The following is a 15,142-nucleotide window of genomic DNA, read 5'->3' on the forward strand; positions in this document are numbered from 1 at the left end:
CGGTCCGGGACAGTGAAGGATGAAGAAGCGGTGCATGCTGGATCTTGTAGTTTCTGCGACAGAAGCATGCTGACGATTTCGCACGGCATGCTGGTAGTTGAAGTCCGACTATTCGACAGGCAGCCGGAACGTGTGGTTTGCTTGTCAAAGAGACGCTGCTTACACATGGCTACTTTCTCTCGTTTCTGCGCTTGCCGCATGGGTGACTAGGGGTGAGGTGGCGAACAGGTGGACAAAAGGGAGGAAGTGGAGCAGAGGCCTCCGAGCCGTTGCTACCGCGGCCGCTGCCGCCAATCCACGGCTCCGGTGCCCCGGAAGTGGCTGACCTGATAGAGCTGAAGGCGAGGCCGTTCCTCTTGCTACGGTGGCCGGCGAGCTCGGGGTACCTGTGGCTGCGGCGCTGAGGTCCGCTGGTGTTGCGTGCGGGCTGCTTTTGTAGCCGGTGCTGAGCGTTTCCCGGGCTGGTGGCTCCTGCGCGTCGGTACAGCTCTCCAGCCCTTCTGTTCCTGTGAGGGGTCGACGTGAGGCTAGCGGAGACGAGAAGGTTGGGATAGTCTCTGGTGCCCGATGACCGGGTTTCTTGGGGGGGCCCTTCACTCTGGGGAGACCCTGTGGCCAACCCACTGGTTTCTCGGAGGGCTCTGGCGCCACCCTCGGGTGTCTCTTCTTGTGTCATTTGTTTTCTGACTCGTCGTCGCGCCGTCCTCGGCTCCAGAGGTGACAAACCGTAAGCCTTACCGTAGGCAGCTGTTCTCGTTTTCCTTGTGCTTTTCTTAGGTATCCCAGGCACGACCTCTGATGTCCCCTAGGCTGTCGCATCCCTGGGACCTCTGACCCAGCGCCAGGGCTCCGTCGGGTCGGTCTCCACCCCCGACTCCCATCCCTTTGAAGGAAAACGAAGCAGTCGGGTCCCCGAGAACTTAACCATCGCATCCTTAGCGCCCTTCCTCCTGTTTGTCTTGGCTGTCGCTTCCAGCTGTAGCCCGGTAGCTGGGATACAGTGTTGCCTCCCCATCCGCGGATCCACGTTCGCTCACTTTGTTTCACGAGTTGCCCTCAACCCTCCCCAGCCTCACCACAGGAAAGGGCTCTTGAGGTCGAAGGTTCAGAATACGTTCTTAGATCTGATGACTATGAACTGGGATCCCAGCGGTCAACTCAGCATTACTGCTGGTTGAGGTTATGGTTCGTACTTCTTTGGCCAGCATTTTTGTTTTGTTGTGATTTTCCCCACATGGTGTTCACTGCTGTCCTATAGTTAGGGAATACTTGATCCTACAGCTCTTTTTGTTGGTGGTGGTGATGTTTTTTAATATCTGAATGACATATATGGGAATTTTTTTCTAGTTTTCTACTTGAACCACAAATACCCAGTGGAATTTTTGTAATGATTTTGTGTCAGATGATAGCAGACAGACACAAAGAAATGATTCTTCCTTCTTGCTTGTTTGTGATTTGTTGTTAAAGTGCCCCTGAGCGATTGGAAAGGCTATGAAACTTAAAATCGGTGTATTTTCTGAGTTTGATAAAAGCTCTTTTATAAAACAAGGAAGAGTTTCTGATTAGTCAATAATCTGCTATTATTTTGAATTATCAGTTCATTTGCTGTAAAACTGAGACTTTAAAGTTAAAAAGTCAACATATGGAATTATATGATTTAGTAAAGAGTTTCGAAACCATTTAATTATGCTCTTTTTCTATAAATGGATGCAATTATATAAAAACATATCTGTGGTAAACTGTTTATGAAGTGTTTCTAGATACTTTGATAGCTCTGGGGAACTGTGTTGTAGTGTGTTCATTAATGTTTTAATGTTTTGTAGACAGAAATTTTGTACTGCGTGCTTTCTGGGGACCATGTAACTCAGATGAGTTTGCACCATGTCGTCTGTTATTGCACTTGTAGAGGTTCTAATAGTAAGATTATTACTCAGTAAAATTTGTATCTGTCAGTAAAATAGAAAAATACTTGTATCCTGTCAAGTTGGGATTATTCCTAGATAATCTGTAGTGGTTTCAGCCATGCGTAAGATTTGGAGCTACATGTATAGTATTTCAGAATTAATTCACTCATGAGATTCTTTATTGGAAAAAAGGATAAGCTAGATATTATTCAAACTTTTTATATTTCTCTTGAGATTTTATTCATTTATTAGGCATTAATTGAATACTTACTAATATTTAACAAAATACTCAATTTATTGATAAGAGTATCCTCTTGTTCTCTTTGTACTAGATACTTTTAACACATTATCTCAGTTAATTATAGCAACTCAGGGACTACTGAATTTTTTTTTTTAAGATTTTATTTATTTATTTGAGAGGTAGAGTTACAGATGGTGAGAGGGAGAGAGAGAAAGGTCTTCCATCTGCTGGTTCACTCCCCAAATGGCTGCAATAGCAGAGCTGAGCCAGGAGCTTCTTCCGGGTCTCCCACGCGGGTGCAGTGGCTCAAGTCGTTGGGCCATCTTCTACTGCTTTCCCAGGCCACAGCAGAAAGCTGGATCAGAAGAGGAACAGCCGGGACTAGAACCGGCATCCATATGGGATGCGGGCGTTGCAGCCGGAGGATTAACCTACTGTGCCACAGCACCGGCCCCAGGACTACTGAATATTACATTTAGATGATGAGCAAATAAATGGAAGCTCAGAGTTTAAGTCATTTGATCTTTATTTTTCTGACTCTTCTCACTGCAAATACCTGTTCTCTTCTCTGAAAAATATGAAGAGCATTAATTCAACAAATTCATGCTAAGTTGCCATTATATACCAGATATTCTTTTTTTTTTTAGATTTATTTATTTGAAAGACAGTTACAAAGGCAGAGAGAGAGAAAGAGAGAAAAAGAGAGAGAGAGAGAGAGCTTCCATCCACTGGTTCACTTCCCAAATGGCCTCAATGCCGGGAGCTGGGCCGATCCAAAGCCAGGAGCCAGGAGCTTCTTCTGGGTCTACCACGTGGGTGCAGAGGCGCAAGCACTTGGACCATCTTCTCCTGCTTTTTCAGACTACAGCAGAGAGCTGGATTAGAAGTGGAACATCTGGGTCTCAAACCTGTGCCCATGTAGGATGCCGGCAATGCAGGCAGCAGCTTTACCTGCTGTACCACCCACAGTGCCAACCCCATACCAGATACTGCTTACCATGATGAGGATTCAGCAGTGAACAAAGAAGACAACAGAAGATTCTGTTCTTTGAGAGCTTAGACTCTTACAGAATGTGTGAGATATAAACCTTGCCTTCAGGAAGTAGAAAATGTAGCCAGTATGCTTAAGATTTTATATGCTTTAGAATGTAAAACTTGGAAAGCCAGGTTAACTAGGGAAGGTTTCATAAAGAAGGTAAGATTTAATCTGGAGCTTACACAGTGGATAGGAATATGGTAGGTAGATAACAGGAAGAAACTAATTCCAGACTGAGGCATAAAATGAGTCATAAGGGAGAGAGATTAGAGGGAGGACCAGGTTATTGGACTGTTTTGTATCTTGTTTTACTTGCACATAGTAGGTGCACAGCATTGGTTGAATTTGAAAAAAAATGTTTAAATGAATGAATCTATAAGAGTTCAGTTATGAGATAATGAGGAATTACATAGATCTAGAGTGATTACATTTAGAGTGGTAGAAAGGAATGGACTTGAGGGCTGATGCCAACAGAACCAGTAGGATCTGTTAATTATTGAATGTTGGGGATGAGGTGGTGGCCGTGGGAGAAGGGAGGCTAGATTACCCCCTGAGTGGATCTGGTTTGAGTGGCTGAAGTGAATTTTAGACTCAACTACTTCATCAAACATGAATTTCTTTCTTTCTTTTTTTTAATTCCAAAGTGTACCATCTTTTTTAAAATTTTTTCTTTATTTTTTATTTATTTATTTATTTTTTTGACAGGCAGAGTGGACAGAGAGAGAGACAGAGAGAAAGGTCTTCCTTTTGCCGTTGGTTCACCCTCCAATGGCCGCCGCGGTAGCGCGCTGCGGCCGGCGCACCATGCTGATCCGATGGCAGGAGCCAGGTGCTTCTCTTGGTCTCCCATGGGGTGCAGGGCCCAAGGACTTGGGCCGTCCTCCACTGCACTCCCTGGCCACAGCAGAGAGCTGGCCTGGAAGAGGGGCAACCAGGACAGGATCAGTGCCCTGACCGGGACTAGAACCCAGTGTGCCGGTGCCGCAAGGCGGAGGATTAGCCTAGTGAGCTGCGGCGCCGGCCCAAAGTGTACCATCTTTTATGAATTACTAAGAGAAAAAATACTGCCAATTAGACCAAGGTTGTGAACTGTAAGATACATTTCAATTTCAGAGCTATAATGTAAAATTCTGTGATCTAGAATTGATGACATGTTATTGCTTATGATGATTGATGATCCTTAGAAGCACTTTATTTTTTGAACTATTTATAAATTTATAATCTTTGACATGCATTTAATCATTTAATATTTATTCACTATGCACTCTTAGGCTACTTGATATAGTAGAGAGTAAATAGTCTCTACACTCACAGAATTTACTATGTAGCAGAGGAGGCAGATATAAATCAAATAACCAAGGAAATTTAAAGTTACAATTATGTTATTAAATAAATGTTATTTATCCAGAGGAAGCACTGAGTGTGGACAAGCTAAGAGTAGAGATGAGTAGAGACAAGTTAGGAGATTGTTGAAATAGCCTAGATGAGAGAGGACATTACTTGGGCAAAGTGATGATGAAGATGGTTCAAAGGAAATGGATGGATTCCAGAGAAGAATAGGAGGTGGAACTGGTTGATGAGTTAAATGGGGGGGGGGGGATGCTATTGACTACCACTGTTTTTTTGGGCTGTGTAACTGGATGGTTTGTAGTGTAGTTCACTGAGAGAATATTAAAAGAGGATGAGGTTTTGGGGGACATGCATTCTTTACTAACTTATTTTTTTTATTGTGCCAGCAGTTTTCATGGTTAACTTACTAGTTTTTTTCTCCTTTTTGGTCATTGTTTCAGTTTAGTATATTTGAGTAATAATATACCTGAAATAATGTGGGTTTTTTTTTTTTGAATTTTTATTTCTTGAATGAGCAGGGATGAAGTTCTAGATGAAAGTATCTGGAAATATGTTGGTATCTGTTTTGAATTTAAATCTACCAAATTATGCCATGTATATGAAGAGATAACTGAGTTACACAGTTATATATCATCTTCATTTCACTTTTTGGGATTTGGCAGCAAATTGGACATCTGGTTAAATTCTACCTTCATTGATGCATGTGTAATATAAACATGCAGCATTAGGGAAAATGAAATACTTTTGAATTTTCTTTGAAATGTTTCATTTGTGTAATTTTTACGAGATAATGAACCAATATAATCAGTTTTCATTTGAATTTTACATTTCTAGGTAAAATGGTAAGGTGTATAGAGCAAAGAACATGGGTGTTGGAGTCAGACTGCCTGAGTCTTTTGTTATTTATAAGCAGTATGACCTTGTAGAAGTAGTCTTGCCAAACCTTTGTTGTTTTGCCTTACAGAGTTGTGAGGATTAAATGAGATGATGTATAATTTTTGGCATAGAGGTTAAGTGTTTATTGCTGTGGTGGTGGTGATACTGCAAGGTGTCTGGCTGGTCATCTAGGCTTCTCTGACAACATTTTAATTTTAGGGATCCTTATGACAGTAAAACTCGATTTGAGGGAAAAAATGTTGGGTAGTACTATTTGGATCTGTAGAAAATATTTAATAAGATAGCCTTGCTTATTTACTGTTGTCTTACATGAGTCAGCTACATGTTGTCTTTCACAGAATCCTGGTCGGAGGTTATGTTTAGTCTCAGCCATAATAGAAAACTGATGGTGGATTGGTTTGTGATTACGTATTTGTTATTATCTGTCTTTATTTTGTCCAAACCCTTTTGAACTTTATACTTGCTTTTAGCCCTTATGGTTAGGATGTGGAAGTAGTTAGGCTTTATAAAGTCTAATGAGTTGCTCTGAAGTCAAATTAATTTCTTACCTTTTTTTTTAATACTCATTTATTTATTTGAAAGTCAGAGTTACACAGAGAGAGGAGAGGCAGAGAGAGATGTCTTCCATCTGCTGGTTCACTCCCCAAATGGCTGCAACAGCCAGAGCTGGGCTGATCCGAAGCCAAGAGCCAGGAGCCAGGAGCCAGGAGCTAGGAGCTTCTTCTGGGTCTCTCACATGGGTGCAGGGGTCCAAGGACTTGGGCCATCTTTTACTGTTTTCCCAGGCTATAGCAGAGAGCTGGATCGGAAGTGGAGCATCCTATATGGGATGCCAGCACTTCAGGCGGCGGCTTTACCCGCTACACCACAGCGCCGGCCCCTCTTCCCTATCTTTTTTTCTTCCATCTTTTTTCTTTTGAAAGTTTAAAACCTGTAAAATAGTTGAAGGACTGGAACAAAAAATACCTATACTGTATACCCTTTACCTAGATTAACTAAGTATACAAATTATGTCTTGTTTGTGCTGGTGCTTGTTGTTGTGCAAGGGAACTGTCTCTATTTAAATATACACATACACTTTTTTCCTTGCTGAACTGTTTGAAAGGAGGTTGGAGACATGATGCCATTTCACTTTTAAATACTAATTTATTTCCTAAGAACTAGAACATTCTCCTACTAACTATAATGGCATTGACATACCCAAATAATTAAACTCAACATAATATTATCTAATATAGTCCATATTTAAAATTAGATTTTTTTAAGTATCATGATGATATCATTATAACATTTAATAAATAGAACATCATGATGATATCATTATAACATTTAATAAATAGAACAGTCAGACATCATATATTGTATTTAGTTGTCATGTCTTTCTGTTTTGCTTTATTTAAAAGTCTCCATCTTTTCTCGCTTTTCCTGCCCTTGAACTTTTGATCTTCAAAGACATTGTCAATTTTGAAGAGTCCAACCCAATTGCTTTGTAGAATGACTCACAAAATTTATTTGTATGGTTATTTCCTCACAGTTCTTTCCAGACTAAAGAGTTGTTTAACTTATGTAGATGATTTTTTAAAAAGATTTTTATTTATTTAATTGACAGAGTTACAGACAGGGAGAGAGAGAGACAGAGAGAAAGGTCTTCCTTCTGTTGGTTCCCTCTCCAAATGGTGGCAATGGCCGGAGCTGCGCCAGTCCGAAGTCAGGAGCCAGAAGCTTCTTCCTGGTCTCCCATGAGGGTGCAGGGGCCCAAGCACTTGGGCCATCTTCTACTGCTATCCCAGGCCACAGCGGAGAGCTGGACTGGAAGAAGAGCAGCCGGGACTTGAACCGGTGCCCCTATGGGATGCTGGTGCCGCAGGTAGAGGATTAACCTAGTGTGCCTGATGATGTTTTTTTTTTTTTTTTAAACTTTTATTTAATGAATATAAATTTCCAAAGTACAGCTTATGGATTACAATGGCTTCCCCCCCCCCATTACTTCCCTCCCACCCGCAACCCTCCCCTTTCCCGCTCCCTCTCCCCTTCCATTCACATCAAGATTCATTTTCAATTCTCTTTATATACAGAGGATCAGTTCAGTATATATTAAGTAAAGATTTCAACAGTTTGCCCCCACATAGCAACACAAAGTGAAAAAATACTGTTGGAATACTAGTTATAGCATTAAATAAAAAATATGGAACGCTTCACGAATTTGTGTGTCATCCTTGCGCAGGGGCCATGCTAATCTTCTCTGTATCGTTCCAATTTTAGTATATGTGCTGCCGAAGCGAGCACCCCTGATGATGTTTTGAACTCTATTTCATCACCTTAGGAGTAATATGATGAATATTTGTCCCATTATTGGTGATGTTAAGATCTATCAGTTCAACTATATTTCTATTATTCTAAAAGTGCTTTTTATATATTTAATAATCAATAGGTGAGAGTGATACTTTGAGATCATGTATATGTTCTGTTTTGTAGCAGTTTTTTTTTTGTTCGGTGATTTTAATAGTCTTTGATAATTCTTGCCTGAATCACTCATTGCATGAGTGGTTGCTAAATGGTGATTTCCCAATGCTGCCAGACCTTCCACATATATTTGCTATTTTCTTTAAAAAAGAGCTGTACCTCCTCAATCTTTTTTTTTAGTATCTCTATATACTCACTACATATGCAAGGATTCTTTTTATTTAAAAGATGTATTTATTTTATTTGAATTACAGTTACAGAGAGAGAGAGAGAGAGAGAGAGAGAGAGAGAGAGAAAGATCTTCCACCCACTGGTTCACTTCCCAAATGGCTACAATTGCCAGAGCTGGGCCCTGTTGAAGCCAGGAGCCAGAGGCTTTTTCTGGGTCTCCCAGGTGGATGCAGGGGCACAAGCACTTAGACCATTTTCAGCTGCTTTCCCAGGCCCATTAACAGGGAGCTGGAATGGGGTGGAGCAACTGGGAATCCAATCAGTGCCCATATGGAATGCTGGTGCCAAAGGTGGCAGCTTAACCCTCTGTGCCACAGTGTTGCCACCCTGCAAGGATTCTTTCATCAAAATCTTTGCGATGTCTGGTCTCTAGTCTTTTGGTCATTGTTACGTCACATTTGGTCAGTGGCAGTCCCTTTAAGCTGGTTTTCTATGGGCTTTAGATATATCCGCATTGATCTATGAGCACTTTCTTAACTGCTTTAAGCAATAAGATGTTACAAGCCCACTTTGAATATTCCTTCTTGAGACCTGAAATCAACCATTTTACTAGAGTTCATTTAGTGGTAGATGATACTTAGAAACTAAAATCTGGACACTGAATAAATTAATTGCTATAAGAGTATCATTGCTCCGGCGCCGTGGCTTAACAGGCTAATCCTCTGCCTTGTGGCACCGGCACACCGGGTTCTAGTCCCGGTTGGGGCGCCAGATTCTATCCCGGTTGCCCTCTTCCAGGCCAGCTCTCTGCTATGGCCCGGGAAGGCAGTGGAGGATGGCCCAAGTGCTTGGGCCCTGCACCCTCATGGGAGACCAGGAGAAGCACCTGGCTCCTGGCTTCAGATCAGTGGCTTTGGATCAGCACGATGCGCTGGCCACAGCGGCCATTGGAGGGTGAACCAACGGCAAAAAGGAAGAACTTTCTCTCTGTCTCTCTCTCCCTCACTATCCACTCTGCCTGTCCAAAAAAAAAAAAAAAAAAAAGTATCATTGCTTCCACACCCTTTAAATAGATATACACCCATTTTTTGAAAAAGAAATCATGAGTTAGTATGATGCCTTCAATTGGAATTCAGTACCACAGAATTTTCTGAACCCTCCTCCAATTCAGATTTGTAGATCCTTTTTTTTTTTTTTTTTTTAAAGATTTTATTTGTTTACTTGAAAGAGTTACAGAGAGGCAGAGGCAGAGGCAGAGGCAGAGAGAGAGAGAGAGAGATAGGTCTTCCATCTGCCGGTTCACTCCCCAGATGGCCACAATGGCCAGAGCCAGGAACCAGGATCCAGGGGCTTCCTCTGGGTCACCCATGCAGATGCAGGGGCCCAAGGATTTGGGCCATCTTCTACTACTTTCCCAGGCCATAGTAGAGAGCTGGATGGGAAGTGGAGCAGCTGGGACTCGAACCAGTGCCCATATGGGATGCCGGCACTGCAGGCAGCAGCTTTACCCACTACGCCACAGCACTGGCCCCAAGATTTGTAGATCCTTTTTCCCAAAAGGAGAATTCTGATTCTCAGTTATGTTAACATATTTACTTAATCAATCTATCCTATAGTACACATAAAATGGTTTTTGGAATTAATGGATCAATGCTATCTCTAATAACAAATACAGCTAATCAAGATTGCTTTGTTATTTTATATCCTTAGAACATATCCCACTGAAGATATATAGTGAAAGTAGATTTTCAAAGGTATTTGAATTATTTTTTTCTGTGATTATGATATCAATTTAAAATAAAGTTCCCACTAAACTGCTTTTTAATAAGATTGTAAAATCAGTTATATGTAAAACTACTATTGTAGACATAATAATTTAAAACTTTATCATAATATATATAATTTTAACAGTTATATAAGCTGAAGAGCTTATAGTTTAAAAATTTTTAAGGCTTCTAAATTTGTAGCTCTTTTTCTCCAATTGATATTATTTAAAATTAGGAATGACAAGAAAAGTGACATCAAACAATTTCATTTGTCAACCAAAACAATTGTGTTTGTGAGCATTTTAAACAATGCTCTTTTGACTGAAGATAGAATTCAAGCATCATTCTTTAACAATAGCTTAATTGTTGAAGATACTTTAACTCATTCATGATACGTCAACTTATTTGTAAGTAACACGTCTAGTGTTTCTTGTATTTATTCCCAGAAAAAGAAAAGATTTATGTTATTTGTATGTCCTTGTCCTTTGTATTTCAAGAGTACTAGTTGTGATTGTATTTTATACTATGACATTATTTATGTGTGGATATTCTCATTGAAAAGGGAAAAATATTTTTCATAATAGTCATAACACTTTATATCTCTTACCACATTTAGCCTTTGTGTATAGTTAGTTATGTACATTTTGTTAATTAGAATGTAAGCTTAATGAGGGCAGGAACTGAGTGTCACGGCTTATGATATCTCTAATGCTTCATGAAAGAATGTGATTTTTTTGTTTAAAACACATGTAGTTCATTAATTTCAATAATGTCACCCCTTTTTCTTGGCAAGAGTAGCTTGGGATTCGGAAAAGATTGCACCCTATTTACTTAATTACAAACTCCAAAAGCACTATTTGTCAAACTGAATTCCCCATCATCACTTTAATCTTATCCACTTGGGTTCCTTGTTTCTGTGGCTGGAACTATTGCCATCCTGACATCAGCCCTGAAATCTGAGAGTCATAGTCTCTTCTCTTCTATGTGGGCATTTGCACATTCATGTATTTGTTGTCTGTTGCTATTCTACCATCTCAGTTGGTTGCTTGTTATCCTTGTTTCTAATTTTCTTATGAGTACCCTGACAGGTCCTCATACCACTCCTGCAGTCTTCTGATTAGTTGGAGGAAATGGTGATATTGATGCAGAAAAGATTGTGGAATTGGGAAGTGTGACAAACTGAGGAAGGATTAGTTTCAGAAGGTACAAGCAGCACCAATTATTAAAAATTAATATAGGGAGACAGAATTATGGTTCCATAAAATATATTTTTTTAAGCTTTATTTATTTTTTTGAAAGAGTTACACAGAGAGAGGAGAGGCAGAGAGAGAGATCTTCCATCCACTGATTCACTCCCCAATGGCCCCAACAGCCGGAGCTGGGCTGATCTGAAGCCAGGAGCCAGGAGCGTCTTCTGGGTCTCCCACGTGAGTGCAGGGGCCCAAGGATTTGGGCCATCATCTACTGCTTTCCCAGGCCACAGCAGAGAGCTGGATCGGAAGTGGAGCAGCCGGGACTCAAACTGATGCCTATATGGGATGCTTGAACTGCAGGCAGCAGCTTTACCCGTGATGCCACAGTGCTGGCCCCTCCATAAAATATCTTTCTAGCAAGTGTAGTTGTTAAAATTAGCAGGCATCGGCCAGCGCCGTGGCTCACTTGGTTAATCCTCTGCCTGCGGCACCGGCATCACATATGGGCACCGGGTTCTAGTCCCAGTTGCTCCTCTTCCAGTCCAGCTCTCTGCTGTGGCCCCGGAAGACAGTGGAGGATGACCCAAGTGCTTGGGCCCCTGCACCCTCATGGGAGACCAGGAAGAAGCACCTGGCTCCTGGCTCCTGGCCTCGGATTGGCACAGCACTGGCCGTAGCGGCCATTTGGGGATTGAACCAGTGGAAGGAAGACCTTTCTCTCCGTCTCTCTCTCTCACTGTCTATATCTTACCTGTCAAAAAAAAAAAAAAAATAGCAGTCATTATGTAGCTGATATGGATACTCTAGAACAGTTATGTTGGTGGAGAATAAACAGTTTAAAACATTAGCCAGGGGCCAGTGTCATGGCTCAGTAGGTTAATCCTCTGCCTGTGGTGCTGGCATCCCAAATAGGCACCGGTGCTAGTGCTGGCTGCTCCTCTTCCAATCCAGCTCTCTGCTGTGGCCTGGGAAAGCAGTAGAAGATGGCCCAAGGTGTTGGGCCCCTGCATCTGCATGGGAGACCCTGAGGAAGCTCCTGGCTCCTGGCTTCAGATCGGCACAGCTCTGGCCGTTGCGGCCATTTGGGGAGTGAACCAACGGAAGGAAGACCTTTCTCTCTGTCTCTCCCCTTCACTGTCTGTAACTCTACCTGTCAAATAAATAAATACATACATACATAAAAAATCTTTAAAAGAAAACATTATCGAATGGCGAATATTGTGGGGCAGTGGGGGTAATCTGCTGTTTGGAATGCCTGCAGTGTGTGTCGGAGTGCCTGGGGTCAGTCCTGCCTCTGCTTCTCATCCAGCTTTCTGCTAATCTTCACCCTTGGTGGCAGACAGTGATGGCTCAAGTGCTTGAGTCCCTGCAACTCATATGGGAGACCTGGATGGAGTCCTGGATCCCGGCTTCAGCCTGGCTCAATCCAGCTGTTGTGAGCATTTGGGGAGTGAACCACTGAATGGAAGATCTCTCTCTCTCTCTCATTTTACCTTTCAAATAAAGAAAAATAAGTAAACTTGAAAAATTAAGAATGTTTGAATTTACTTTCAACTTAGTACAATACCCAGTAAGTAGTGAGCTCCCTATTTTAGAATTGTTCAGTGGGAGGCTGATGGATGCCTTTGGCAAAGATATTGTAAAGCATCTTATTACTGTGGATAATGATGGGTAGTTGAACCAGATGAACAAGTAGTGGTTAGTGAATCTGAACCAAGAGCATATCAGATTTCTTGGATTAGGAGTGGCACTTTTTTCAGTCTTTTGAATTTACATGCTTTATTTTCACTGTTCCTCTCCACCCACGTAACACTGGTTAGGGGATTTCACAGACCTATTGGAGCATACTGTATGAGACAATGGTCAAGAACTGCTGTTAATACTTACTGGTTAGTTGGCCGGTGCCACGGCTCACTAGGCTAATCCTCTGCCTGTGGCTCCGGCACCCTGGGTTCTAGTTCCGGTTGGGGTGCTGGATTCTGTCCCGGTTGCTCCTCTTCTAGTCCAGCTCTCTGCTGTGGCCCGGGAAAGCAGTGGAGGATGACCCAAGTGCTTGGGCCCTGCACCCACATGGGAGACCAGGAGGAAGCACCTGGCTCCTGGCTTCAGATCGGCACAGTGCGTTAGCCATAGCGGCCATTTGGGGAGTGAACCAACGGAAGGAAGACCTTTCTCTCTGTGTCTCTCTCTCACTGTCTAACTCTGCCTGTCAAAAATAATAAAATAAAATAAAATAAAATAAAATAAATACTTACTAGTTAGTAGATGCTTTGTGAGTTCCCTTTTTAAAAAATATTTATTTTATTTATTTGAAAGAGAGTTACAGAGTTAGAGAGAGAGGTAGAGACAGAGAGAGAGGTCTTCTATCTGCTGGTCCATTCTCCAGATGGCCACAAAGGCTGGAGCTGTGCCAATCCGAAGCCAGGAGCCAAGAACTTCATCTGGGTCTCCCTTGCGGGTGCAGGGGCCCAAGGACTTGGGGCATCCTACACTGCTATCCCAGGCCTTAGCAGAGAGCTGGACTGGAAGAGGAGCAGCTGGGACTAGAACCCGGTGCCCACATGGAATGCCGTCGCTTCAGGCCAGGGCTTTAACCCGCTGTGCCACAGCACCGGCCCCTGCGAGTTCCCTTTCAATCCTGATTCTGACACCCTTCAGTTCTAGTAGGGTTTAATTATATTTTGTTGGTTAGATGATTTTTCCCACTGTGTTACTTCTTATAGGTAGATTGCATATTTAACGGCTTGGGGAGTTGCATTTTATTTTATTTTATTTTATTTATTTATTTAAAAATTATTTTATTTATTTGGAAGATAGAGAGAGAGAGGCCGGGCTTCCATTCCTCTGGTTCACTCTCCAAATGACTGCAATGGCCAGAGCTGAGCTGATCCAAACCAGGAGCCAGGAGCTTATTCTGGGTCTCCTACTAGGGTGCAGGGGCCCAAGGACTTAGGCCATATTCTACTGCTTTCCCAGGCCATAGCAGAGAGCTGGATCGGAAGTGGAGCTTCCGAGACTCAAACTGGTGCCCATGTCAGATGCCAGCGCTGCAGGCTGGGGCTTTAACCTGCTGCACTACAGCATCGGCCCCAGGGAGTTGCATTTTAAAGTATGAAGGCTTGTAATTACCTTGGACTCATTAGGCGTCTGTGTTGGAAAAACCAGATTTCTGTTCTTTTGTCCTCACACCCCCCACAATTCACACAAAATATCTGTGGCCTCCAAAAGTGTGTTGGAGTAGTTTTACCTGCCAGTCATAAGGAGTGCAGCCACAGCAGACACCAGCTGGCTGTTGTCTAATTTAATGTAGACACCATCTACTTGGAGATCCCACAGGTTGAAGGCTCAGTCCCCAAGACTACTCCCTGACCCCTGACTCCAGATGCTAGTCACAGCCCCATGTTGTCTTACCTGAGCTTCTGACTGTCCCCAGTTATAAGTTGGGGTTGCCCAACCTCCTCCTTAGGTTCAGTTAATTTTCCTGAGCAGCTCACAGAACTCAGGGAAGTACCTTTACTGGTTTGTTATAAAGGATATTACAAAGGATCCAGATGAAGAGATACTCAGAGTGAGAGGTATGAGGGAAGGGTTGTGGTGCACCCACACGTCCTCACCAGGCCAGCCACCCTCCGGGAGCTCTGTGGAAGCTTTCCAAACCCTGTCCTTTTGAGTTTTCATGGAGGTTTATTGCATGTGCGTGATTGCTAGGAGACTAGCTGGAGAAACCCAGAAAGGCCTGTCTGCTCAGATTGTTCTTGGCTCCTTTGTGCAGCATTTTTCCTTCAGGTTATGGGGCATGGCCCATTCTGAAATGAGGTCTTATCTATCCCTGGACAAGGTAGGTCAGAGAATGGCAGGGAAGATGAATGTTTCTATGATTTGCCTTTGGGAAAAGAAATTCCAGATTCTGTCAGCTGCCTTTGGGAGGGAGTTATGAACCGGGAAACTGTGGATGAGAACCAAAATATTTATTATAATATAGAAGCTACTAAGATCCTGACATAATGAAAATGTATTTATCAAACCTTAGTAAGTATTATGTTCTTAGCGATAATATCATCAAGACTTAAGACATCATTAGTAATTCTTTGGTCTACAAGTAAGTGAGGTCATTTAAGTTC

At 42.4% G+C, this 15,142-nt stretch overlaps 1 protein-coding gene and 1 non-coding gene across 7 annotated transcripts in view; one reads left to right on the forward strand and one right to left on the reverse strand.

The window, feature by feature from the left end:
• The first annotated feature begins 301 nt into the window (after positions 1-301).
• Positions 302-15,142, forward strand: part of ATG4C (autophagy related 4C cysteine peptidase) — a 109,717-nt gene continuing 94,876 nt past the window's right edge. For 3 of the 6 annotated variants that reach the window (XM_062191457.1, XM_062191460.1, XM_062191461.1), the window contains exon 1: positions 456-544. The gene's annotated coding sequence lies outside the window, so the exon portion shown is untranslated. Of the gene's footprint in view, positions 406-455; positions 545-700; positions 718-15,142 lie in introns of those variants that run through there. The other 3 variants (XM_062191458.1, XM_062191462.1, XM_062191459.1) reach the window with 3 other exon arrangements.
• On the reverse strand, positions 7,608-7,714 carry LOC133761248 (U6 spliceosomal RNA). Its single transcript, XR_009866047.1, has one exon. It is a non-coding gene; the product is annotated as a U6 spliceosomal RNA (small nuclear RNA).

This window comes from Lepus europaeus, chromosome 5, assembly GCF_033115175.1.
Source record: "Lepus europaeus isolate LE1 chromosome 5, mLepTim1.pri, whole genome shotgun sequence".
Lineage (NCBI taxonomy): Eukaryota > Metazoa > Chordata > Mammalia > Lagomorpha > Leporidae > Lepus > Lepus europaeus.